We start from the raw sequence: 24,673 nt of genomic DNA on the forward strand, positions 1-24,673 counted from the left end.
GAAGCCTCACAGGACTTGCCCAAAGAAGGCAGGCCTGATCTCTAGGAATATACTGAGCGCTGTGTGTATCTCACAGAGGGAGCCCAGATCTTGTTTCCTAAGGAGAACACTGGCAGCTGCCCCTCAGCAGCGACATTTTTGGTTACCGAGCAACGATTCATGAGTCTTACCAAATTTATCAATATTTTTGTCTCTTGCCTCCCACCCCACCCCTCCATAGAAATTGCGCTAACAAAACCATATAGATTATATGTTGAAGCAGATGATTTATTTTTCCTTTCTTAGAAGGGAAACAATTTCCATGGAGTTGAGAATCGCATTGTTTCCCCCTAGTTGGAGCAAGAGCTCCAGAATCTGCTTTGGGATGGTTTCGACAGAATCTGAATTATGTAACTTTATCTAATAACCCTGGGTTGGAGCAGGCAATTTTTAAGAGCTTCAAGAACCCCAATGCTAATGCATTGATTTTCCTTTAATAGAATTTCGTTGTCGAAGGACAGTGCTCAGTAGAGTCCACCCTTCAATCTTAACCCATCCGAAGACTGTTCCTTTCCAGTTGAGCGCCGTTCATTTCTGGTTGAACAGGTTAAGTAAAGACAGACCTCGCTGTTCTCAATTCACTTTATGATCCTCCCATCATAAAAAATAATATCAGCACCTTGCTTTTCATGTCAGAACTACATTTGAGCTGCTATTCCCTATGCCCGTGAGTAAATCCCATAAAAGCCGCCCCGTTGTACCGTTGCTATTTTTCCTTGTGGGTGATTGATTGATGGATGAGTGCTGACACTTGAATGAAGCTATTTCGACTGCCATCTCAATCCGATGATGTGAGGCGTATATTTTCTGTCCATGCCTCATTACTTCAGAATGACATTCCTGGAACTTCATTTACTTTTTCCCTCCTTCCCCGAAGCGCCATATTTTTTCCCGTCTAGGTTATGCATGCCATAAAAAAAGCAATTTGCTATTATATGTGGCATAAGGGCAACACTTTCTCTAGGAGGTAAATAAGAATTTATTTTTTTTTAATCCCAATGTTGAATTTAAGGATCATGTCAAAATTCCCAAAACAATTCCAACAGGCAGGCTCCATGAGAAAGGGTGCAGAGGATATATTTGGAAATATTTGACTTCATTTTTCTGGTGTTAAGATTTTTGACAGTGATAAGCTTGGTAATTAAAGAAACAACCAAAAATAACTATTTTGCTTCAGAATCATCTAGTTCCTAGTGTTGTGGCTAGAATAGTTGAAATATTTCACCTATAGCTGAGTAGCAGTTTACAACACAGTCCACACTTATTTGTCCTTTGAGAATGAGGATATTCATTGTTTAAATGCAATGATGGATTTATCTATTATAGGTTGCTTTCAGTTGTATCGAAAATGCTCAACTAGAGTAAACAGATCTACCCCTGCATTTCCAAACTGTGCACTAGGTATGCAAGGGTTTTAATATTAAAGCATGCTTTTAGCTTTTCCAAGTTGACTTAGGACCTGATTTTAATCTGTGTAATACAGTATTCCCGTTAATAATAACGGATAATTAAGATATCCGTTAAAAATCCATAACGTTAATTTAATGGAGAAAATCTAATACAGTTGTATTGGAATTTTTACGTTAAATTAACTTTAACGGGCTTTTAATGGATGTCTTAATTAGATCTCATTATTAACGGGAATATTCCACAAATTAAAATTGGGCCCTCAAAGTTTTAATGAAAAAAGTTGCAGGAACACATTTAAAATGGACACCCTATTTCATGCTTTCTGTTACTTCTACAGCTAAGCTGTGTTTCACAGCCCATAAACAATAGGTCCTGCAGAAAGAAATTACCAGAAAAGGCTGCTGCTGAACTTTCTGCCCTGCAATGATCTCATCTTCTTGCTTTCTGATTCTACATCTCACCAATTTCCTCAATTCTGCCAATTTGCAGGTCTCATGTGACAGCGGTGCATGCTGAAAACTACATATCTTTTAGCCAATGAAGATAATGATGATAATAAAGATGCCCACCACTGCATGGGAAGAAGTCATTGGCAGCAACATGGTTAAGCCTGACTATTTGAACAACTTTCCCAGAAGATGAACATTGTTCAGAGGTTTTCTTGGCTCAAACTCTGGTTTAACTTAATAACTCTTCCACTTTGCAGTGATTAATGGCTCCCAAGTGCAGGGGCAGGACTGGACAATCCAGGTGCAACCGTAATTGTTGCACTGAACAGAAACATTTCCTTTAGACAAATGTTCCCAGAGGGGTTATAAATAGGAAATGGACATTACCATGGAAAGTAAGCTTCCAAGCGTCTACATCTAGTGCAGCCCACTTGGACATTAAACTATGAAGACTTATCCTCCCCCGCACCCACCCCCCGCGCCCCCAGCCCTTTCCTGTCAAGTGTTACAAACTGACAAAATAAGTACATCAATGTTCTCAGTCATTACTTTTCTTCGGTGGCACTTCGTTTTCTTGTGACAGTGGAACGGGGGCTGTAGAGACGAGAGAGCCCCGTTGCAGTTTATTAATGAAAATCTAATGTTGTCCATAAGCAGAGAAGTGGAAATCAATACTCCATTACCAAATTGTTAGTGAGGATGAAGAGAAATGGCCGGGGTGATTTCTTTTCTTTTTTTTTTTTTTTTAAGCAGTCTTCTTAGAACAGGGTGTCAGGAGGAGTCAATGACAGGAGCAGGGTGGTGCACCAAGGAAGGGCTCAGTGTGAGGGAACCAGGCTGGAAAGTTGAAACTAAGGCATTTGTCCTGTAATGGGAATCAAAACAACAGAAAAAAATGCATTATTTTTTGAGGAGTAGTTCAGGTGGTTATTTCCCCCAGGGAGTCAAATTGCTCACCTGTTTCATTGGTATTGATTCTGCATAGGGTCTTAATTAAGTCTAGTCTAGGGTATGATATAATCAGTTGATAGAAAGGAAGGGCTAATTTAGGAAAAAATTCTTTAAAATATAATGTATGGGGCTTCCCTGGTGGCGCAGCGGTTAAGAATCTGCCTGCCGATGCAGGGGACACGGGTTCGCCTTGGTCCGGGAAGATCCCCAATGCCGCGGAGCAACTAAGTCCGTGCGCCACAACTACTGAGCCTGTGCTCTAGAGCCCGTGAGCCACAACTACTGAAGCCCGCATGCCTAGAGCCCGTGCTCCGCAACAAGAGAAGCCACCGCAATGAGAAGCCCATGCACCGCAACGAAGAGTAGCCCTGCTCGCTGCAACTAGAGAAAGCCCGTGCACAGCAACAGAGACCCAACTCAGCCAAAAATTAAAAAAATAAATAAATTTTTAAAATATATAATGTATGGAAGAGATATTTGAACACCCATATTCATAGCAGCGTTACTAACAATAGCCAAAATGTGGAAGCCACCCAAATGTCCATCTGTGGATGAATGGATAAACAGAATGTGGTACATCCACATCCACTCTCGTACATTCTACAGTATGGATGACTCTTGAGGACATTATGCTAAGTGATAGTAAGCCAGTCATAAAATGATAAATAACTTACCTTACATGAGGTACCTAGAGTAGTCAAGCTCATAGAAACATAAAGCAGAATCGTGGTTGCCAGGGGCAACCTTTGCAAGATGAAAAAGTCCTGGAGATGGATGGTGGTGATGTTTGCACAACAATGTGAATGGAATGTACTTAATGCCACTAAACTGTACACTTAAAAATGGTTAATGGATATATTATCATAAAAAGGGATGGAACCAAATAAAACATAAACCATAAAAAATGGTTAAGACGGTAAATTTTATGTTATGCATATTTTACCATAATTAAAAGTAAAATATATATATATATATATATATATATATATGATTTTTCTATTGTGAGGCATTTAAAAAAATTAACCCATGGCCCCACCATCAGGAGAAAGCTCCTATTTACATTCTGTAGTACTACCTTCTAGTATTTTCTTTCCCACCATTTTGTTAGGTGTACATAGTTGTTAAGTGCCCACTGTGTAATGTTTTTCTCTGTATTCTTTCACTTGGAAATCCCATTGTAAACAGTGGGATGTATTCTGTCACTTACATTATCAGGGTTTACTAAACCATTCTTGTGATGTTGGACATTTAATTTGCTTCCAATTTTATTCAATAATATACAACACTGTGATGAACATCTATCCTTGTATTTAAAGCCTTTCAGTATGTTGGGATATTTTAATAGGCTTAAATTTCGGAGTCAAAAGATAGCAACATTTTTGTGGTGGGGAAATGCTTAAAACTACCTAATGGGGTGAATTTTTTTCAGATATGTACTATTTGTTTGTTTGTTTTGTCCATGCTGCGTAGCATGCAGGATCTTAGTTCCCCAAATAGGGATTGAACCCGTGCCCCCTGCAGTGGAAGCACAGAGTCCTAACCACTGGACCGCCAGGGAAGTCCCAGATATGTGCTATTTGGATTACTGTAGGAATGCATATGATTTCCATCAGTCCAATCTGGGTGGCAGTCCTTGTTTCCACATTATTTAGTGGTAGTGCTCATTTTAATGAGAAAAAACCACTTTGGACCTATATTTAATTTGTCTTTTGGAAAAGGAAGATTTCCAAGTTTCTAGTAGGAGAACATAGACAAGTTGAAAATTGTGTGACATTTGATGTGTGCAGAGAAATTACGTGCAAAATAATCATAACAGACATTATAAAGGATACCTCGGTAAAGTATGACTGCAATACTAGCAACCAGTTATTCCATACCTACCAAACGCCAGGTGCTTTACCTCTATTACCATTAACTCTTCAAACAACTTCGTTTTAAAAATGAGAGAGAGAAAAAGTCTCAAAGAGGTTAGTGACTTGTCCAAAGTCCCACGGCTAATAAAAAGCAGTGGATGGCTTTAAATTGAGGCTTTCCCACTCAGAAGCTTCCATGCTCACTCAGGCACCACCGTCAGGGGAAGGCGCCATTTCCCTTTGTCACTGAGTTTGTATTTCAGATACGAAGGGCCCCAGCAGTCTTTGCTCTGACTTGGTTGGAACCTCCTACCCCGCCCCCTGGCAGGTCTGGAAACTTGAAGGAGGATGGTCACGTGATCACTTGATGGAAGAAGAGAAACAGGTTAAAGAAAAATAAAGTAGAGGCTAGAAATTGCAACAGCATAAGGAGAAGGTAGGGGGAGGGAGAGAGGGAAAGAGAGGAAGGAAAAAGAATGACAAGGCCTGTCTTCCCTAAAGAGTGAATGTGCCTTACACTGTAAGTCAGGACGATGTCCTGGTGGGGGGCAGTTTCACACACAGTCTATTCATGGCCCTCATTTTCTCCTCCTTGCCCTTGATGCGAATGTGATACCAGTTCTAGAGAACCTTATTTCATCTATCACTTGAACCTGCTCCAGATTTGATCAACACCCAGACTTCTCTGGCTGGGTTTCTCTTAGGTCAAAATTTGTTCTGGGAAGGCGAGCAGGGGGAAAGGAAAAAATAATTTTATTAGAGTCCCCTTTTGGAAATTCACAGTACATATTAGCGTATTAAAGGCTCTGAGAAGGCCTGCAATTAAAACCCAACGCAATCCAACACAATATACCTTTCTTTAACCCAGTGTTTCCCCAATTCATTTGATAACCCTTCTCTTCCCTACAGAACACTCACAGGTTTACTTGAGTGTCATTTTCTGGAAAACACTTTCATGACAGACTCTTGTGCAGAAACAAATGAAGTTGTTTAGTTCCTGAGATCTCAGTCCTGACCTCATTATTGACTTTCTGTAATTCTTCTCTCAGCTTACTTGGCTTTTGGGGGTCTCAGCATGAAAGGATCCTGCTGTCTTGATCACTTGACATTTTTTGCGTGTTTAGTCTATACTACCCTTTCGAGATCCGTGCCTTACCTCACGTCAACTTCACCGTGCTGTAACACAGGAGGTACTAGTGTCTACCCTTTCCAGCCTAGGAAATGGGGATTTAGAGAGGTGAAGCCACTGACCTGCAGCCACCTGGCTGGTAAGAGGAGAAATGGTATCCAGATTCAGGTTCTTCTGGTCTCTTAAGCCCTGCTTCTTATATTGTCTGTGATCGCTTGGTAATGTCTTAAAATGTGAAACACTAGCATGATTAATAATTTAGAGGCATTTTCCCAAGAGTATCTTTACAGTTACTCAGTTAAATTCCAGATACGAGTGTCTTCTGTTAAAACCCGGCTAGGATGCTATTTCTTTCTGAGCGATCTCATAGCCCACCATGATTGGTGGAAGTTGTGGATTCTTCTGGAAAGGCAGTGTTTCTGCACTAGAAGAGAATGGTAAAGAGGAGACCTGAATCTTGGGCCACTTTGGGACAATATACCCTTAAAAAAATGATTTCTTATCTTAAAAGAAGAAGATAAATTTTTTTTCCTCTAGGTCTAAAATCAGACCTGGCAGAAAATTAAAACTAGAAAATGAAGGGAAGGGGAATGAGAATGGATGCTATTACTTTTTACTGTTCAGAAAAAATTGTGTAGAATGATTTAAGAAAAAAAAAGCAAACACTCCTGGTTGCCTTTCAAATGGTAGTTGAGGCCAAGCTCTGCTGTTGCATGAGTTTTCCCCCTAATATGTTGAGCGAATACTATAAAAATAAACCAGAAATAAATAAAAAATTTAATTACATATCAAAAAAGTCATTGGCAGTGTTCGTTAAGTAGAGTTTGTGAGGGAGAGCCAGGCAAAAAGATGCAATTATTTTTGTATTAATTACAGTCACCAACAGACGCGTAGAATTCTATATACTGTATTTTAATTTGGTCACGCTGGGATCCTTCATCCCTTGGGCAAGTCACTCTGGTTGGCTCTTCTTTTTCTCTGTGCCCTTGCACCATCCCGCCTGCCTTCTTTTTTCTCCACTCAGTACTGTTCTTCTCAGAGCTGCATTATCATCCCCGGAGGGTGTTTTGGGTTTGCTACCATGATGGAGGCACCGCTAGCATTTCATGGTTAGGGGCCAGGAATGTTAGGCATCTTGCAGTGTGTGCAAGGTCTCTCTGTAGGCTGGGATTTTTGAAGGTCTCTCTGTAGGTTGGGATTTCTTATCCTTGGCACTATTGATATTTTGGGCCAGATCATTCTCTCTTTTGGGGGGCTGTCCTGTGCATTGTAGGATTTTTAGCAGCATCCTTGGCCTCTGCCCACCAGATTTCAGTAGCAGTCCCCTTACCTTCGAGTTGTGACAACCAAAAATATCTCTAGCCTTTGCCAAATGTCCTTTTGGAGTGGGGCAAAATTACCACTGGTTCAGAACATCCGAAGTAGCAAAAAACATTTTTGTTATTTGAGCCTAGAACCTAAGTCCATTTTACATATAAACACAAAGTCTCTTATGCACAGTTTCATATACACTGCATTTTCCAGAAATAAAGCTGTCTTGCAAAGAAAGAGAAACTGTGCTTTGTTTTGTTCGGAATGTTCATGGGAGTTATTTGCTGTTTTAAAAAACAGGTCACCATTGGCATTTGTGCTTATATTTGAGATGCCCATTCAACCCACACATATTTATCTGCATTGATCACCGACATGTTCACTAAACTCTACATACAGGAGCATGCACTGGGATACCTCACCAAGTCTTCGAGGACCTAGTTACTCTGAGTGTGGTCCATGAAACAGCAGCCCTGGCATCACCTGGGAGCTTGCTGGAAATGAAGAAGGCTGGGTCGACCCCAGAGCTGCTGATTCAGAATTTGCATTTTAACAGGATGCCCAGCTGATTTGTATCCAGGTTCAACTTTGAGAAGTCTGGTTCTAGTGAATTTTTGTGCCCAAATGTTTTCCTTTTCTTTCATGTTATATGGTTATGGCATTAGATGATTTCTTTTTGAAATTATGTGTGTAGGCTGGTCATTTGATCTATGAATTCTTTTTCAGGAAGTAAAGGGGAAATTATGGAATGTTTGGCCAGAAACGTCCACACTGGGCCTCTGAAGGGCGAGGACCCCTGCTCTACAGGAGCCCTTTCTAGGCAGCAGCACCCTGTTCCGTAATGTTAAATCTCACCCGTATGCTGAGGACTGAGTTCCAGATCCGTGCATCCAGCTGGCTTCTGGACATCTCTACGTGAATATCTCACAAGTGCCTCAAAACATAACTTTTCCAATAGCCGACGTTTGAATCCCCCGACCCCATCCTGTTTCCTTTCTAACATTTCTATTCATGGGAAATGGAACCTCAAACAGCTCAATTGCTCCTGCTAGAAAGTTGGGTCATCCTTGACACCTGGTCATAAAATTCCTCGCCAAAGTTGATTTCCAACTTCACTCCGTGTCCTGGTTCAAGCCTGTGCACATCTTTCCCGGATGACTGTGGGTCCCTCTTACCGGGCTCCTTTAGTCCACTCTGTGTCCTGTGGATCATTTCCCATATCCAAACGTGAGCTTATGAAAATTGAGATTAGATTGAAGCAGTCACTTCCCATTCTTCCCAGCTTAGACTCCTTCAGTGACCTCTACTGCACTTAGAAAAAACCTGTTTTTCTAAGACTTTCTGCCTGATCTGCTTTGCCATTTCTCTGACCGCTCCTGGGTCCGTACTGCTTAGTGGTATGTCCTGAGAACACTGGCCTTCTGACAGTTTCTGAAACATGTCTCCAGGTATTTGAAGATGCTGTTCCCTCTGTCTAGAATGTGCTTCCTCCTATTCTCTGTTTGACTAGCACCTTCTCATCCTTGAGGTCTTAATTTAAATGTCATTTCTTCAGAGAAGTTTTTCCTTACACATTGAACTTGATTAAATTATTTTGTTATAATATTGCACCTTTTATGTTGTCGTTCTAGGACTTGTTGTGGTTTATTAACATAATCATATATGTAATTTTTAGTTCAGTGTCTGCCTCGTACTCTGGCTTATTATAAAGCCCAGGAAGGCATGGGATCTGTGCATTACACTCACATCAGTATCCCAAGCATATAAGCCAATATCTGGCACATAGTAAGTACTTGATAAATATTGGTTGAGTGAATGAAGTTCTAAAGAAAATAATTTGAAGTCTATCTCTTCAAAGATGAAAACGGAATTTTAAAATATTTATTACTAAAACAGTACAAAAGAAAAAATATAGATTTATCTGGAATCCTTCTTCTCTAATTCTATGAAAGAGAACATGTAAAGAAAAAAAGAGGGGCTTCCCTGGTGGCGCAGTGGTTAAGAATCTGGCTGCCAGTGCAGGGGACACGGCTTCGAGCCCCGGTCTGGGAAGATCCCACATGCCGTGGAGCAACTAAGCCCGTGCGCCACAACTACTGAGCCTGTGCTCTAGAGCCTGCGAGCCACAACTACTGAGCCCGCAAGCCACAACTACTGAAGCCCACACACCTAGAGCACGTGCTCCACAGCAAGAGAAGCCACCACAATGAGAAGCCCTCACACCGCAACGAAGAGTAGCCCCTGTTCGCCGCAACTAGAGAAAGCCTGCATGCAGCAACGAAGACCAAATGCAGCCAAAAAAATAAATAAGAAAAAATAAAAAAGAAAAAAAAAGAAAAGAAAAAGAAAAAAAGAACAGACTAGAAAAATTAGTCTAAGGAAACGGACATCAAGAAGCTTTGCCATCTAAATGGTGCTTTCAACTTCAAAGAATAATTTATTCTGCCATTCTGAACTAACTTATATTTTTCAAAGCACATTCATATATATATTCTCTTCTGAAATATATTGGCTAAATATTAGTAGCCCCAAAGATAAAGAGTTTAAATAATTTGCTGAGGGAGTTTAAATAATTTGCTCCCATGGTGATTGTGATGGGTCAGGACACCTGACTCCTAATTCAGGGCTTCTTGAAACTGTTTGGTTGAAAATGAAAAAAAAAGAGTAAAATACAACTGCTGAATAAATATAAAATGTATTATTAAAAAAAGACCGTGACAAGGAAGCCAGGTGGAAATGGAGACAGGTGATTTTTAACCCTGTAATCCTGGGAGAAACCTGCAGTTAATATTTTTTTCAAATTGATTTTATAATTTGAAAATCCAAATTGGCTTACCTACATTGATGAATTTCATCATTAGTGCTTCATCTAATTTTTCCTAAGAGAAATCTCTGTGTGCAGAAACCCTTAAACTTTGGTGGACCAATTTCAAGTCTTTGAATGAATAAAATAATTGCTTAAATGTATTGAACACTTTTTATATGCTAGACATAGCTTCATGTGAGTAGGTGGATAACATTTTAAAATACGTTTGATATAGTTTTGCCTTTTCTTAATTCCTTTCTTCCATGCAGTTTTCTCACCATTGAAAACAGAGACCCAGACTGGTTGCCCAAGTAAAGGGGAGGCTACAAAATAAACCAGATAGGAGGAAGGGTCTGAGTTTATGAATGGCAAGAAGGACTTTTTCTTTCTTATGTCAAACCTCAAAGAGGTGAATCAGAAAAAAAAAACCCTAAAAACTAAAAATTATATATCAGTAACGTCTGTGTAGTGACTATTAATTTTAGACCCACCACTTATGCATTATTTTCGTTAATCATCTCAACAACTCAACGGGGTATCCGGTATTACAGAGGAAAAACTGAAGTTTAGATAACTGAAGTGACTTATCCAAGGTGACGTGACAATCAGTGGAACTGGATATTCCAATATTCAACAGGAATATATACTTTCTGGATTTCAGAGTCTTTACCTTTAACCATGAGACTAATTGATCCTGAGGTTGAATCTGTGCCCATGAAACAACACTTCTTTTTTTGTATATTTGTTTAAGGAGAGCTTGATTAGACCCTTGAAGAACAGGAGGCAATGCTATTATTGATCTTGATAGTCTTCTCCTTGGGACATCTAAATTGCAGACGGCATGCAGGTCATAATTGACACACTGGAAAATCTCAACCTTTTTTTTTTTTTTTTTTTTTTTTTTTGCGGTACGCAGGCCTCTCACTGTGGTGGCCTCTCCCGCTGCGGAGCACAGGCTCCGGACGTGCAGGCTCAGCGGCCATGGCTCACGGGCCCAGCCACTCTACGGCATGTGGGATCCTCCCGGACCAGGGCACGAACCCCTGTCCCCTGCATCGGCAGGCGGACTCTCAACCGCTGCGCCACCAGGGAAGCCCGGAAAATCTCAACTTTTGAACTTCCTCTTTTAAAGCACAACTTGTGATAAATCAACCATGTGTCTTAAATGCATGATATATGCTTCATGACACAAACCAGACTGTCAACTGTTTACAGCCCTAAAGCTGGAGGAGACTTTTCCATGTCTTTTTTTTTTTTTTTAAATCAGGGCCAGAGCAAACATCTAGGTTGACCTCCATCCTGTATCACCAACCTCCAGTGTCTAATGGAGTGGGCCAGTTGGAAATACTTTTTAAAATAAGTTCCCTTTGGGTCTACTTCATGGGCAGCCCTCGAAATGCTTTAAAATCTGTTCACCATGGTGTGCGAAATGGCTGTTCAAGAAACTGGCAGAAACATGGTGACGTCTTGGAGAACAACAACAACAAAAATGTCAGGCGAGAAGATGCGGGGCTTCCTGAGAGTGGCACAAATGCTGTCACTAGGTGTCATTTGCGTCCTTGCTTGTGTGTCAGCTTAGAAGATTTCAATGGCAGCAGAAAATCTGTTCCTTAAAGCACACTCTTCAACTTCAGGCTACCCAAGTAGTTAAGAAACAGAAATGAAAGAAATGGCATGAGGGTTTGCCCTCTGAAAATCTCTTGACAACTAATGATGGGATTATGGAGTCTTAACTGCCGTACAGTTATCCCTAATTATAACCAAAGGTACGTCAATCTAAATAAAAATGATAAGGCAGAGAGAGGCAGGTTCCTCTCCCTCCTCCCAACTTGCTTTTTAACATGAATCTCTTCACAGTATGATGCTTTGACAAAGCTTGGATTGAATAATTATTAAAAAGAGATGGAGCCCAGTGTTAAGCAAAGCATATTTTTGCAGAAAGGAATAGTTGAACTTTTAAAAAAAAATTTTACAGAAAGGAATGGCTTCAGTTTTAAATATTTGGTTTAACATGGGAAACTCCAATTGTCTTTTTTGTACTCTATCACAAAGTTATGCAAGAAGTTTCTGCCAGACATTAGGTATCAGAAAGGCATGGCTTATTCTTAAATCCGGATATAGATTTTCCTTATGGGAAAGGTCAGTCTTGGGATGGATCTTGTTTCCATTTTGGCTTTCACTGCTAGGGAGCTCAGAGTCAATTTGGTGACCCAACTTCAGCAACTGTGTAATCTCTGAAGGCTACAGTCTACGTCCATTAACTTCTCTTCATATTCTCTCTCCATTTTCCTTTGGCATTTTTGTTAATAGTTTGACACTTCCATTTATTAGCTGGGTGACACTGGGGGAAATGACTTACCCTTTTTCTACCTAAGTTTCCACATCTGCAAAATCAGGATGATAATAGTGCCTTTCACAAATGGTTCCTGGCACACAGTAAGTGCTCAATAAAATGTAGATTTAAACAATGATTTTCTTTTCTTTTCTGATTTTATTGCATTGCATACAATATGGTACCTTAAAAGTGCTGTTGAATAATGTGTAGAATACATTTTAAAGAATACATACATAAAATTCTGCTTACGTGTTAAAAATAAGTAATCATCAGGTCTTGGAAAATGAATTATTCTTACCTTCTGGAAATTTTAAAACCTAAGTAGAAGAGAGCCTCTTTATCTCAGGCATTAAACAAATGGTGAAAAGAAATCAGTTGTCAATTCAGACATGAAGCTAAGAAAAGTTTTCCTCTTTTATAAAAAAAGTATAAAATAGCATTTCCATACATTTGATGTGGATATTAAGAAGAAGAGAGTAGAAAGCAGTCATAATACCTACCATTTTATCAAGTGCTCATTATAAGCTCTACACTTTACAATAATACCTGACTGTAGATCTCATTGTCCCTATTTATTGATGAGAAAACAGAGGTTTGGGCTGGTTAAGAACATCAAGTTCAGTTAGTTAGTGAGCAGTAGAGCAGCATTTGGACTTAGGTCTGTCTGACTTCAGAAGCCTGTTCTTCAGCCAGTATTTATTGCTGTCAGTGGAACTAACTAGAATCTTCTAAAGGCATGTTGCTCGGTAAAGCTATATAATGAAAAATGATAAGGACTGAAAAACTGTCCAGCTGTTATCGTCCTTTCAAGAGATAAATTAAAAGGGTGGCAAAGATCAGAACATCCTGACAATGGAAAGCGAAAATGTCCCTGGTGGTTTCCCTGTTGATTATAATTTCGTGTTTGGCAATTACGTATTTAACATTTGACAGTTCTCACGTATGCTTGCTTTTGGTGCGTGGTCATACAGGAGAGAAAGGAAGCAATTTCCCTGTACCCATTTTTATTGAGCCACATTCATACACTCCAAAAGGGCACTTAAATTGTTTGAAAGAGGTCTAGATGCTGGCAAACACCACTATAAACAACCCGGACAGCTTGAAGTCCAGCATGATTCACAGTGGAGCTCATCTTCTCTAAGTGGAGCACAGAGGCAATGGTTATTTACGACAACTAACTTACAACCCGACGAGATTCACTGCGTGGACCCAGCTAGGGGACTTTACTGCTGCCTAAATGTGAGTTGTCAGCATTTTAGGAAGAACGGCTTGCCCTCCAAGTATGGAAAATGAACGGCGGAATATTTTTTACCTCTGTGATTATGTGTCTAAACCCATTGCAGCAGTGTTTGTGATGAGTCTACACTGGACAAGGGGGTTGGTGGATTGGAAACAGTGTTTAGATAATTCAAGCAAACCCTCCCATTTTCCAAGAAGAGTCTCCCTTCCTTGAATGATGGTTTCATTCACGCCTACTCTCTGCCTGAAGCTTGACTGCACTTGTTTTATTTAACTCTTAGAATAATCCCTAAATGTAGCTGTTATGAACCCCCTTTATCAGAGATCAGAAAACTGAGGGACAGAGATTTAAGTAATGGGACCAAGATTACATGTCTGGGAAATGGCAAAACTGTGATTTGAACCAGGTTTCTCTGTCCCCAAAAGGCCATGGTTCTTCGTAATAATAACCCTTACCATTTACCAATTTGAAAGTGACCAATAGTTACTGACCCTCATGAAAGATTGGGAAGATATGAGTTGTAATTTCCTGTTTACAAATGAAGAAGTGAAGGTTCAGGAGGTTAAGTTGCCCCCCCGCCCCCATCAGGCCACGCACGTATTTCCTAGTGAATCTGGAGCGAAATCAAGACTTGTCTGGAGCTCAAACCTAGTATCTCAACGGACTCCACCAGTGTTTCCCAAAGTACGTTATGGAGAGTCTGGGTGCCTGGAGATGCTCTGAGAAAAAACAGATGTTCTTTTATTCATTTATTTATGATTTAAAAAGAATCTCCTAAAAAATGTCAAGCTCCATCCCTCCCCACAGCCTTTGCACCCTGTGTCCCCTTGGCTGGAGTGTCCCTCCCAGGATTCTGCCTGGATAATTCCTGCTCCACGCTCACCCACTGGCCTAAACATCACGGCCTCAGAAGGACCTTTCCTTCTTCCAGAATCCAGGTTCCCAGATTTCCTCTCTCTTGCTCTCCACTTATTAACAATACCTCGGTTTGTGTGAATGCGGTTTAATGCTTGCCCCTCCCGCTAGCCTTCAGGGTCTAGGAGGACAGGAGGGGTGACTGCCTTGTTCTCAAGACTCCAAAGTACCAGCCCAGGGCCTGGCCCCTGCGTGGCACTCCATAAAGAAATATGAGCTTTTCTACGTACTTTGCCCACTGCTCTACCTTTGTAGAGTCATAGATACGAGACTAAATGACCTCAGGGATACTCCCTGCCTCTGCCATTTTGCAGACAGTGACATGGTGGCCCCTGCCTTCACGTCCACTGGGTGACGGTGAGAATAGTAACCTGGTATTTACTAAGCCAGTATGTTCTTGGTCTGGAGCCCAAGTGTTAAACCAATTGCATCCGATTTAACCTTCCAGACCGACGAGGAAGTCGAGGCTCAGAGATGCTCAGCAGCTCGCCCCAGTTCACAGCTACTAAGTGGCCCAGAGTTACATAATTGCACCCCATGCCTCTGGGCGAGTTCTCCACTCCGGCCCCATCGCCACATGGGGGTTGCCTGGGAGCCTTTCAACACCGGATGTCCGGGCCCCACTGATGCCCAGAATCTCCCAGATTCTGCCTTAGTTGGTCCAGGGTATGGCCTGGGTGCCGAGGTTTTTAAAAGTTCTCCAGGGAATTCTAATGTGCTCCTGAGACTGAGAGCTTCTGCCCTAATGTACAACTGATTGATTGGTTGATTACTGCCATGTAATCAATAAACTGTTCTTGCAGAGACTGGGTAGAATCCGTGACTTGTACAATTCGACTACAGCATTCCTTGCTTCCTTCTCTCTCTCTCTCCTCCTCCCTCTCTCTTTCCCCTCCCCAATCCAAAATCTGCATTTCTATTTAGATTAAATCCCTTCACAACACATGCAAATATGAAAAAAAAACCAACAACAATGAAAAATCCCCACGAACAACGCAAAGCACCAGTGTTTGTGAGATCAGTGACCCTTATTGACAAGTCCCAGCTCAAATGGTCTAGTTTACAAGACTGAGCAACCAAATTTCCTTCCGAAGGAAGAGTTCACAGGAGACCTTCACGTTCCTGGGGTTTGTTTACTTGTTTCCTCTCCTGGATTAAGAGCAATCGCTGTTATCACGCAGTGAGGACTCACCTCCTGCCAGGAGCTGTGAGGCTGGTGAGGGACCGAGAGGCTCCCACAACAAAACGGAAGTGCGCATCATCAGTAGTGCTTTCACAAAGGGTCAGCTGACTCTGGGGAATGTGCAGTGATCGGTCACCGCGACCGTAAGAGGTGCAGCCAGGATTTGAGCCCCTGCCCCCGCTCCTTTCCCACTAGTCCACACTGCCAGGAGACCCTTCAGACTCGACCCTGGATCCTGTTTGTGCACTGAAAAGACACTGAACCCGGTTTTCTTTCTCAGAGGAATTCAAGGCTTTCCTCCGCCCCCAAATCAGCTGTTGAGATGCAGTGATATGTATTTTAAATGTCTCACTTATAAAATTTACTAGAAAACGTTCTCCCTTTCCAAGCGTAGCTATAAATGAAGTATGGGGTGAGGCTCTCATCTTTTTTTTTTTTCTCTAAACCATTGAGTTGTCCACTTTTTTTTTTTCTTTACTATCTATTTACTTCTTTGGCTGGGCTGGGTCTTTGTTTCGGCATATGGGATCTAGTTCCCTGACCAGGGATTGAACCCAGGTCCCACGCTTTGGGAGCCTGGAGTCTTAGCCACTGGACTACCAGGGAAGTCCTGAAGCTCTCATCTTTTGTGGAAAGGAAGTTGATGAAAAGCTTGTGTGGAGGGTTTCCATAGCTACAAGCTGCTCCCTCTGAGGCCAGGGGTGGGGAGAAGCAACAATTGATGTTAAAGTAATAATGACAAAAGCTTTATTGACAAGCATCTTGGAAGCCAGTGTATGGACTGAATTGTGTCTCCCTCCCTCCACCCCCAAATTCATCTTGATGACCTAACCCCGGTATGCAGGATGTGACTAGATTTGGAGCTAGGGTCTTTAAAGAGGTGATCAAATTAAGATGAGGCTATTAGGGTGGGCCCTAATCCAATCTGACTGGTGTTCTTATAAAATAACAAGACACCTGGCGGGGGTGGGGTGGGTGGGGTGGGGTTGGGGGCGCTGTGCCCGGAGGAAAAGCCTTGTGAAGAGGCAGCAAGAGGGCGGTCCTCTGCAAGCCAAGGAGAGAGGCCTGGGGAGAACCAACCCTACCAGCACCTGGATCTTGGACTTCCGGTCTCTAGAACTGTGAGAGAATACATTTCTGTTGTTTAAGCCTCCCGGTCTGTGGTATTTTGCTAGAGCAGATGCGGGACCACATCAGGTAAGTGCTATGAAGAAGATAAAGCAGGTGATGAAAAAGTGAGTGGCTGTAGGTGTGACCATCAGTGTGGCTAATGCTGAGAAGGGGCCAGGGAAGACCCCTCGAGATGTGACATTTGAGTTAAGCCCTGAAAGATGAGAAAGGGTCAGCCATGGGGGGCCCTGGAAGCTCACGTGTCCAGTGAAGCATCCCTAAGTGCAAGTCCCCAAGGGTGGGAAAGGGCTTGGGCCATAGAAGGGAGCATAACAATGGCGGCGTAGATGGAGGCTTGGCCCAGACTGGCAAATACCAACCCACCAACAACCAAGAGCAAAACCAGAGCCCAGCTTCTATTCCACGGCCCTTGGGTCAGTTCCCAACGGTCGCCTATTTTTATATGACCTATGAGCTAAGAATGGCTTTTACATTTTTAAAGAAATGAGAAATATCCAAAGAAGAAGAATATTCCAGGACACATCAAAATTATATGAAATCCCAACTTCAGAGTCCGTTGATGAAGTTTTATTGGCACACAGACCCACATTTGTTTACGGATTATTGATGGCTGTCTTCATGCTGCAATGGCAGAGCTGAGTGGTTGTGACAGAGACTGTATAGTCTGAAAAGTCTAGAATATTTGCTATCTGGCTTTTTATAGAAAAAGTTTCCTATCCTCTGTTCTTTGGAACTAGTTCTTTTTGAACACCTGTGAGAATACCTATAGAGGGGGGGAGACTTCTCTCCACTTAACTTAAATGGGTCCATTTTCCTCAGAAGATCTCCAGACAGAGACATCCATAGAATGCCAGCCCCTTGGATTAAACAGTCCAGGAAGGTCTCCCTGATTCTTTGCTAACTGACCGCTGATGTTTACTCCTTAATTGAATCAGTACGTGTTGAGAGATTTTCCTGTGCCCGGCACTGGGTTAGGTGCTGGAATGTTCAACCTGGAACAAGATAGTTTGGTCCTTGCCTTCTGGAAGCTTAAGTTCTAGGTTAAACAGGTTTCCCACTGACAGTCCTTTCTTCCTCTGCACTTTGCTGCCTCTGCCCCTAGGAATGGGGCATATTTGAAACAGAGCTTCAGAGTCAAGCCAGTCAGATGTACGCCATATTCCCATCATTGTGCTTTTAGTTAGGAGATGTTTCGGTCAATAATAATGAGAAAATAAGATGATGTGAGTCAGGCTTGAGGTCAAAGTGAGAAGGGAGGCATCACGTGCCTAAGGTCATTTCCACACCATGAGGAAAACCAGGGAAGGAAACCTTCACCCGACACCCACGCACAGAATTCAGGGGACCCATGAACTTGCGTGGGGAAGAAAATTACATCTTTAATTTCACTAACGTTTAACTGAAATTCAGCATTTCCTTCATTTATGAATGTAGACATCAAATCACAATAGTAGTAGCAGCATTATGATTTTTATCACCAATATTTTCACCAAAATGTCACAGATATTTTCATGTCACATTGTAAATGTGAATATCTTGCAAATATCTTGCGATATCATGTACACTCATCATTACTTTGAAATTACAGTGGTTATTAGCCTTAGTTATGGTCATGCTATTTAATGTATATAAAAAATTCATTTGTTACTATATCACAAATCAGTTTCTTTAATATTTGATAACTGTATTTCCATGAATTTTTTTAACCCTAGGTATTTTATCTTACATCTTTAAAAGCATTAGTTTTGAGAAGGGTTCCACGGGCTACACCAGATGGCCAAAGAAGTATGCAGCCTGAAAGGATTAAGAATTTTGTGACCTACGGAAACCAAGCCCTCTTTATTAATTTAGTTATTTTAAATATTTATTTATTTATTTGGCTGCATTGGGTCTTAGTTGAGGCACGCGGATCTTCGTTGCTGTGTGTGGGATCTTCGTTGGGGCGTGCAGGACCTTTTATCTGCGGCATGTGAATTCTTAGTTGCCACAAGTGGGAACTAGTTCCCTGACCAGGGATTGAACCCGGGCCCCCTGCATTGGGAGAGTGGAGTCTTAGCCACTTGACCATCAGGGAAGTCTCACCAAGGGTTCTTTAAATCAAGCGATTCTTAACCTTGGATGAGCATTGTAGGAAAGCTGGTGATGCCTGGAATTTTGAGTAGAAATTCTTACTCAAGTTGTTCAAGCTTATGGCAAAGGAAAGACATGACACCATAAGCAAATTTTGCATTTCTGTGTATGTGTGTGTATGCATTTGTAAATATACACTTGTTTATTTTTTCTGGAGAGAGGATCAGTAGCTCTCATCAGATTCTCAAAAAACTTCTTGATCCAAATATGCGTTTAGAATCATCATTCTCGAAGGAGGAGTTCTAGGACAGGGACTCCTTCTGAACCAGGCTGTGATTCAGGAATAGAGAATCTCATTTCTCTGAGCAACCCTCTCCACCCTGGTCTATTGTCATCCAAGTCCAAAGCCTCAAGTCTATCCAAGACCAAGAAACTTTCTTACAAGGCGCTAAATAAGTGGTCCCCAAAGTGTTTGTATGAAGGATTCCCTCAATATCTGCCTTTATGTGAGGAGGGAGCCCCAGCATCAGCCTAAGTTAATCTTCATTATCACATAAGTGGCTTCTCCCCTCCTGATTTTAAATTAAGATGCACTGGACACTCTCCTTTCTTTCCTGTACTCCACACACACAATCAGCCAGCAAGGCATTTTAATTAGACCTCTTCTATTATTAGAGCGCAGGGAAAAAAATAATTCATAGCTGATCCGAAGGACCCCAAGCTAAGAAATCATTTAATTTGTTGTTGTTTCCATAAATCAGGGCCCAGTCATCAATTTCACCACATATTTGAGAGCACATGTTATTGACAATGTGTTCGTGGAGAAAAATGGAGTTTGCTGGCAAAGTTGTTCCATTTTCTAAAGATTAAATTGTTCATTGTACAGGCTGCCATCTGCCCTCCCTGGAAGAGATTTAGTTGTTGGCAGAGGCATTCAAAAATCTTGAAGACAAAGTTAAATTTCTTTTTCTTTATTGCCATGCATAACGAAAGGCAAATTCATTCATTCATTCATCTATTCATTCAATATGTATCAAGTGTTTCTTTTGTGACATCAGCTAGCTTCCAAGCCATGGATCCCTGGGGAAGGATCACATGTAGCCTTAGAGCTGATCGATAATTCCACAGTCTTCATTCCTGCCTAGGACCTCTGAATAGTTAGCTTTTCTGTCCCCCACCCAACCTGTGTGCTACCGGGAGTCTAACAGAATTCTGGTGAGTAGCACAAGTTTCCTCCTCCAAGAAGCTTCCAGTCTATAAAGGATGGATAAGGCAGACACATCAAACAGTGATACAACCCATGCCTTGAGAAAAACATGAAGGAGAGACAGGACCCATTGCTGAGTCAAAACTTCTTGGAAGACCTGAGTAGAAGAACGTGCAAGAACCATGGCATGAACCTTCACATACATAATGTTCTTTTATACAAACACTGTCCTATTGTAGAAGTGGGTGTTAATATCCCCATTTTGCAGGTGAAGTTATTGAGGCTCAGAGAGATGATGTAATTGGCTCAAGTTCACAAAGCTAATAACGGTTGATGTGAGAGCTCAAACTCTCCATTGAACACTGTCTGACCCCTGTGTCACATAAAGCAGGGCCTCCAAGTCCCTCAGACCTTCCAGTTTAACTCCTAAACCACTTACCTTGACCCACTGCATGAATTGCATGTGAAGCCTGTCCTATCCCCTTCATTACTCCTCTGGGGCTATGAACTTCCCTTTGTTCTTCATACTTGATGAAGCACTCTTGTTTTGGTCATGACCTTGGCTATTCTTCTTGACTATAATTTGGACCTTCATTTTTCAGACTACACTCCCTTGAGCAAACCTAAGTCTATCCATCATCAGGTTTGACCTGTTTCCTAGGCTCTCTTCACCTAGGTTTTCCCAGACCCTACTAGCAAACCCAATCATGTATTCATTAATTCAACCCAATAATGAATCTACTCAATTAATTATGGAGTCTCTACTGTGTGCTTACTGTACTATGTGATGGTCAAGACTAAAATGATCCCCACCTCTATGGTCTAGGAAGGAAAATGTCTGGGGCAGACACTCACACAAATGATAAAAACATTAACTACAGTGGAGACAAACATCATGCAGAAAAGCATGTGGATTTATGAGGGAGAATAAGAGGGGCTTCTAACTTAGGCTGCATGTGTGCTTGGGTGTATCTTGGAGAAGAGAGAGGATGCTACAATAGACTTTTTTAAAAAGTTTTATTTATTTATTTATTTATGTTTATTTTTGGCTGCATTGGGTCTTCGTTGCTGCATGCGGGCTTTCTCTAACTGTGGTGAGCAGGGGCTACTCTTCATTGAGGTGCATGGGCTTCTCGTTGCAGTGGCTTCTCTTGTGTGGAGCATGGGCTCTAGGCATGTGGGCTTCAGTAGTTGTGGCATGGGGACTCAGTAGTTGTGGCTCGCAGGCTCTAGAGCACAGACTCAGTAGTTGTGGCGCATGGGTTTAGTTGCTCCGTGGCATGTGGGATCTTCCCGGACCAGGGCTTGAACCTGTGTCTCCTGCATTGGCAGACGGATTCTTAACCACTGCGCCACCAGGGAAGTCTGCTACAATAGACTTTTATAAAGAGGGTGTTTTATGCCAGGATGTGAAGAATTGGTTAAAACTAAGCCAGCCAGATAAAGAATTGAGAAAAAAGAATTCTTAGAGAAATCCCAAAATATTTGGCCCTTAAGCAGGAAGGAGTCTGACTTGTTCAAGGACCTAAAAGAAAGCCAGTGAGGTTGGGGCACAGAGGTAAGATATCCCAACTCCCTGAGCTTAGCACAGACATTTTCAAGAAAATAATTCTTACTTTGGTCTAGTGTATGGAGTACCCAATAGATATGATTTCCAAAACAAGTTTGAAATGTATGGTTTATAAAAATATGAATGCTTTATTCCCTATTGCACATTTGAGTGTTTTAATTGGTCAACTTTTAGATCTAGATGGTTATGAACCAGAAATTGAGAAAATTACACTCCATCCTAAAGAAGAGCCATCCCCGATGAACCCGCCTCCTATACCTATGCTGTGTAAAAATTTGAGACTGTTCTTTATCTAGAAGAGCTTCATAAAATTTTTTGTGAGTGACATAAACAATACAGTGTATTGGTTTGGAATTTCAGTCAATTTTTTCCAGAAAGATTTTCCAATCTGTTTCCCAAGATGTGTACTTTAGGCTGGGGAAGACAGATTCATTGTTTTCTTCTTCTTCATTTTTTTTTTTCTTCTGAGACTGGAGAGTAATGTTGAAGGGGAGAGAAAAGAAGGATATTGTAGAGAAGGGATAAACACTTAAAGCCACAACTTGGCACTTTTTTTTTCTTTTCCTGGCAGTCCACATGAGTACTAGAGAGAAAAATGTGGTCTTCCGAGTCTCCTTTTCAGTAAAATTAGTAATAATTTCTTATTAAATCATCAACAATAATAGGAGAAGGGCAGATGTGTTTTGCATAAGTTCAGGAAAAGTCAGGGACTAGCTGCTGGCAACAAGAAGCAATCTCTGTGCTTTCTGAAGCACTTATTGTCAAGGCAACCAAAATGCTTTACTTGTATTCTTTCTTTTTACCTTCACATAACCCTTGCAATATAGTGAAAAACACTCCAAGGAGAAAGGCATGTATCTTAAAGAGGGTGAGATGGTGACACGGAAAGAGAGACCAGGTCAAAACCTCAAGCAAAATAATTGGTAGACCAAATATGTCCAGTATTGCTAAGTCTCAGTTCATGGCAACCAATATTAAATGACTGAGGCAAAGCCACTGCCTTCTGAGAATCACAATTCAGCAAGAGGGTGAAGACATGGCCATTTACTGATGTATTTGTTCAATCAACAAACATTTGCATACCTACTCATGTCAGGCCCTGATCTCAAGAAGAGGGTCTCAGCAAGTGTATTATGCAGGCGTGGCTTCTGCTCGCAGGGAAAAAAATTATAATCTAGTGAAGATGGTCAAACACAGACCATGTAACCAAAAAATAGATCAGTGTTGCCAAAGGGAGGCAAAGGCTGCTCTGGAGGCTTCTAGGGGGTGGTGATGAATATGTACATAGGTAACAGCATTACAGAACAGACTCTGGGAGCCTCTTAATGGGAGGGAGCACAGGAAGTCATCCTATCTAATTAAAGAATCAGGAAACAAAAAATGAAATAGAGGAAAGCTGAGTTAGGCCTTGAAGACAGGAGTAGGACTTTAGTTTGTGAAAATGGGGCAGGTAGTATTTCACGTTGAGGGAACAACTCGGCTAAGGACAAAAGCTTGTCTAGGGGAAGCGTTGGTAAGTTCATTTAACCAACACGTTGCTTAAGAGATGTGATATTACACTACTTATTTCCTTGTTTTTTGTCTGTCTTACCTATTGTAATATAAACTCAACAAGGCCAGGGACATATTTTGTCTCGTTCAGTGGCTATTGCCAGAGCTTTCAACAGTGCCGGACACGTAGTGGGTGCCTCATATATATTTGTTGAATGAGTAATTGGAAATGATAGCTAATTAGATACTGATTCTGTGCTTACTATGGGCTGTGCAGGATGCTGAGAGCTTTTATTTATTCCTTTACTTAATCCTCACAACAGCCTTATGAGTTAGGTCCTTTGGGGAGGAGGACACAGAGGCAGAGAGAATCTGAGCAGCTTGCCCAAAGGATCCCAGCTAGCATTTGAACTGAGAGCATCCTGATTCTGGGGATCAAATATTTAACTGCCGGGTGATCCTGCTTTGCAGTATTGACCAATGGTTAGGACTGGTCACTAATATCAGAAGGGCAGTCTGGGTTTATCTGGGGAGGACCACAGGAAAGTGTTCCGGGGATGGGGTGATGAGTTGTGGGAGGCTGACAGAGAGGAATGACATGAAAAAGTCACTTCATATCCCCAAGTTCCAGGCTTCTGCTCTGTAAACAGGTGATGATGACATACATCACGTTTCGTGAGGGCTGGCAATAATGGGTGCAAATTGCCCAAGATGTTTTCAGAGGTGTCTCCTTTTGAGGGCCTACTGGGACGTCTACTTTGCCTATATGATCATTAATGTTTCCAGTGGTCTTGAAGGGTGATTGGTGTTATTTTCTTTTTCCAGGTGGGGAAAATGTGGTTAACAGAAACATTAAATTCTGTGTCCAAAATCACAGAGCTAGTGTAACAGGATACTGAATGGAATGTTTTCACTTCATGATATTTTGGCCCACACCACAAAGTTACAGACTATAGGAGCTGCACACCTCATATTTTAAAGGAAACTGCCACGTTCCACCTTACCCATGTGATCAAAGTGGACCTCCCCAGTAATGGGACATATTAACTCATGAAATCCCTGATACGATGCACTGGGAAGGGAACCCGATTTCTATGGTATTCTTGCCCAAAATGCGGAACCTCCATCTAATCATGAGAAGACATCAGACAAACCTAAACTGGAAAGGATCTACAAAATAACTGACCAGCATTTGACTAAAGTGTTAACATCATAAAAGACAAGGAAAGATCGCAGGATTTTCAAAGATGGGAGGAAAAGGATGCACAACAACTAAATCCAATGTGAGATCCTAAATTAGATCTTGGAGCAGCAAAAGAAAATTTAGACAATATTCAGATAAGGTCTAGGGCTTCCCTGGTGGCGCAAGTGGTTGAGAGTCCGCCTGCCGATGCAGGGGACACAGGTTCGTGCCCCGGTCTGGGAAGATCCCACATGCCGCGGAGCGGCTGGGCCCGTGAGCCATGGCCGCTGAGCCTGCGTATCCGGAGCCTGTGCTCCGCAGGGGGAGAGGCCACAACAGCGAGAGGCCCGCGTACCGCAAAAAACAAAACAAACCAAAAAACAAATAAGATCTATAGTTT

The 24,673-nt window shown here is 41.7% G+C and overlaps 1 protein-coding gene across 1 annotated transcript in view; it reads right to left on the bottom strand.

Annotated features, from left to right (window-relative positions):
* Positions 1-2,464: 2,464 nt before the first annotated feature.
* TSHZ2 (teashirt zinc finger homeobox 2) overlaps positions 2,465-24,673 on the bottom strand; it is a 455,171-nt gene continuing 432,962 nt past the window's right edge. The window contains exon 3 of the mRNA XM_081256897.1: positions 2,465-2,763. The gene's annotated coding sequence lies outside the window, so the exon portion shown is untranslated. The remainder of the gene's footprint in view (positions 2,764-24,673) is intronic.

The sequence above is a fragment of the Mesoplodon bidens genome (assembly GCF_964165515.1).
Source record: "Mesoplodon bidens genome assembly, chromosome: 15".
NCBI classification, from domain to species: domain Eukaryota; kingdom Metazoa; phylum Chordata; class Mammalia; order Artiodactyla; family Ziphiidae; genus Mesoplodon; species Mesoplodon bidens.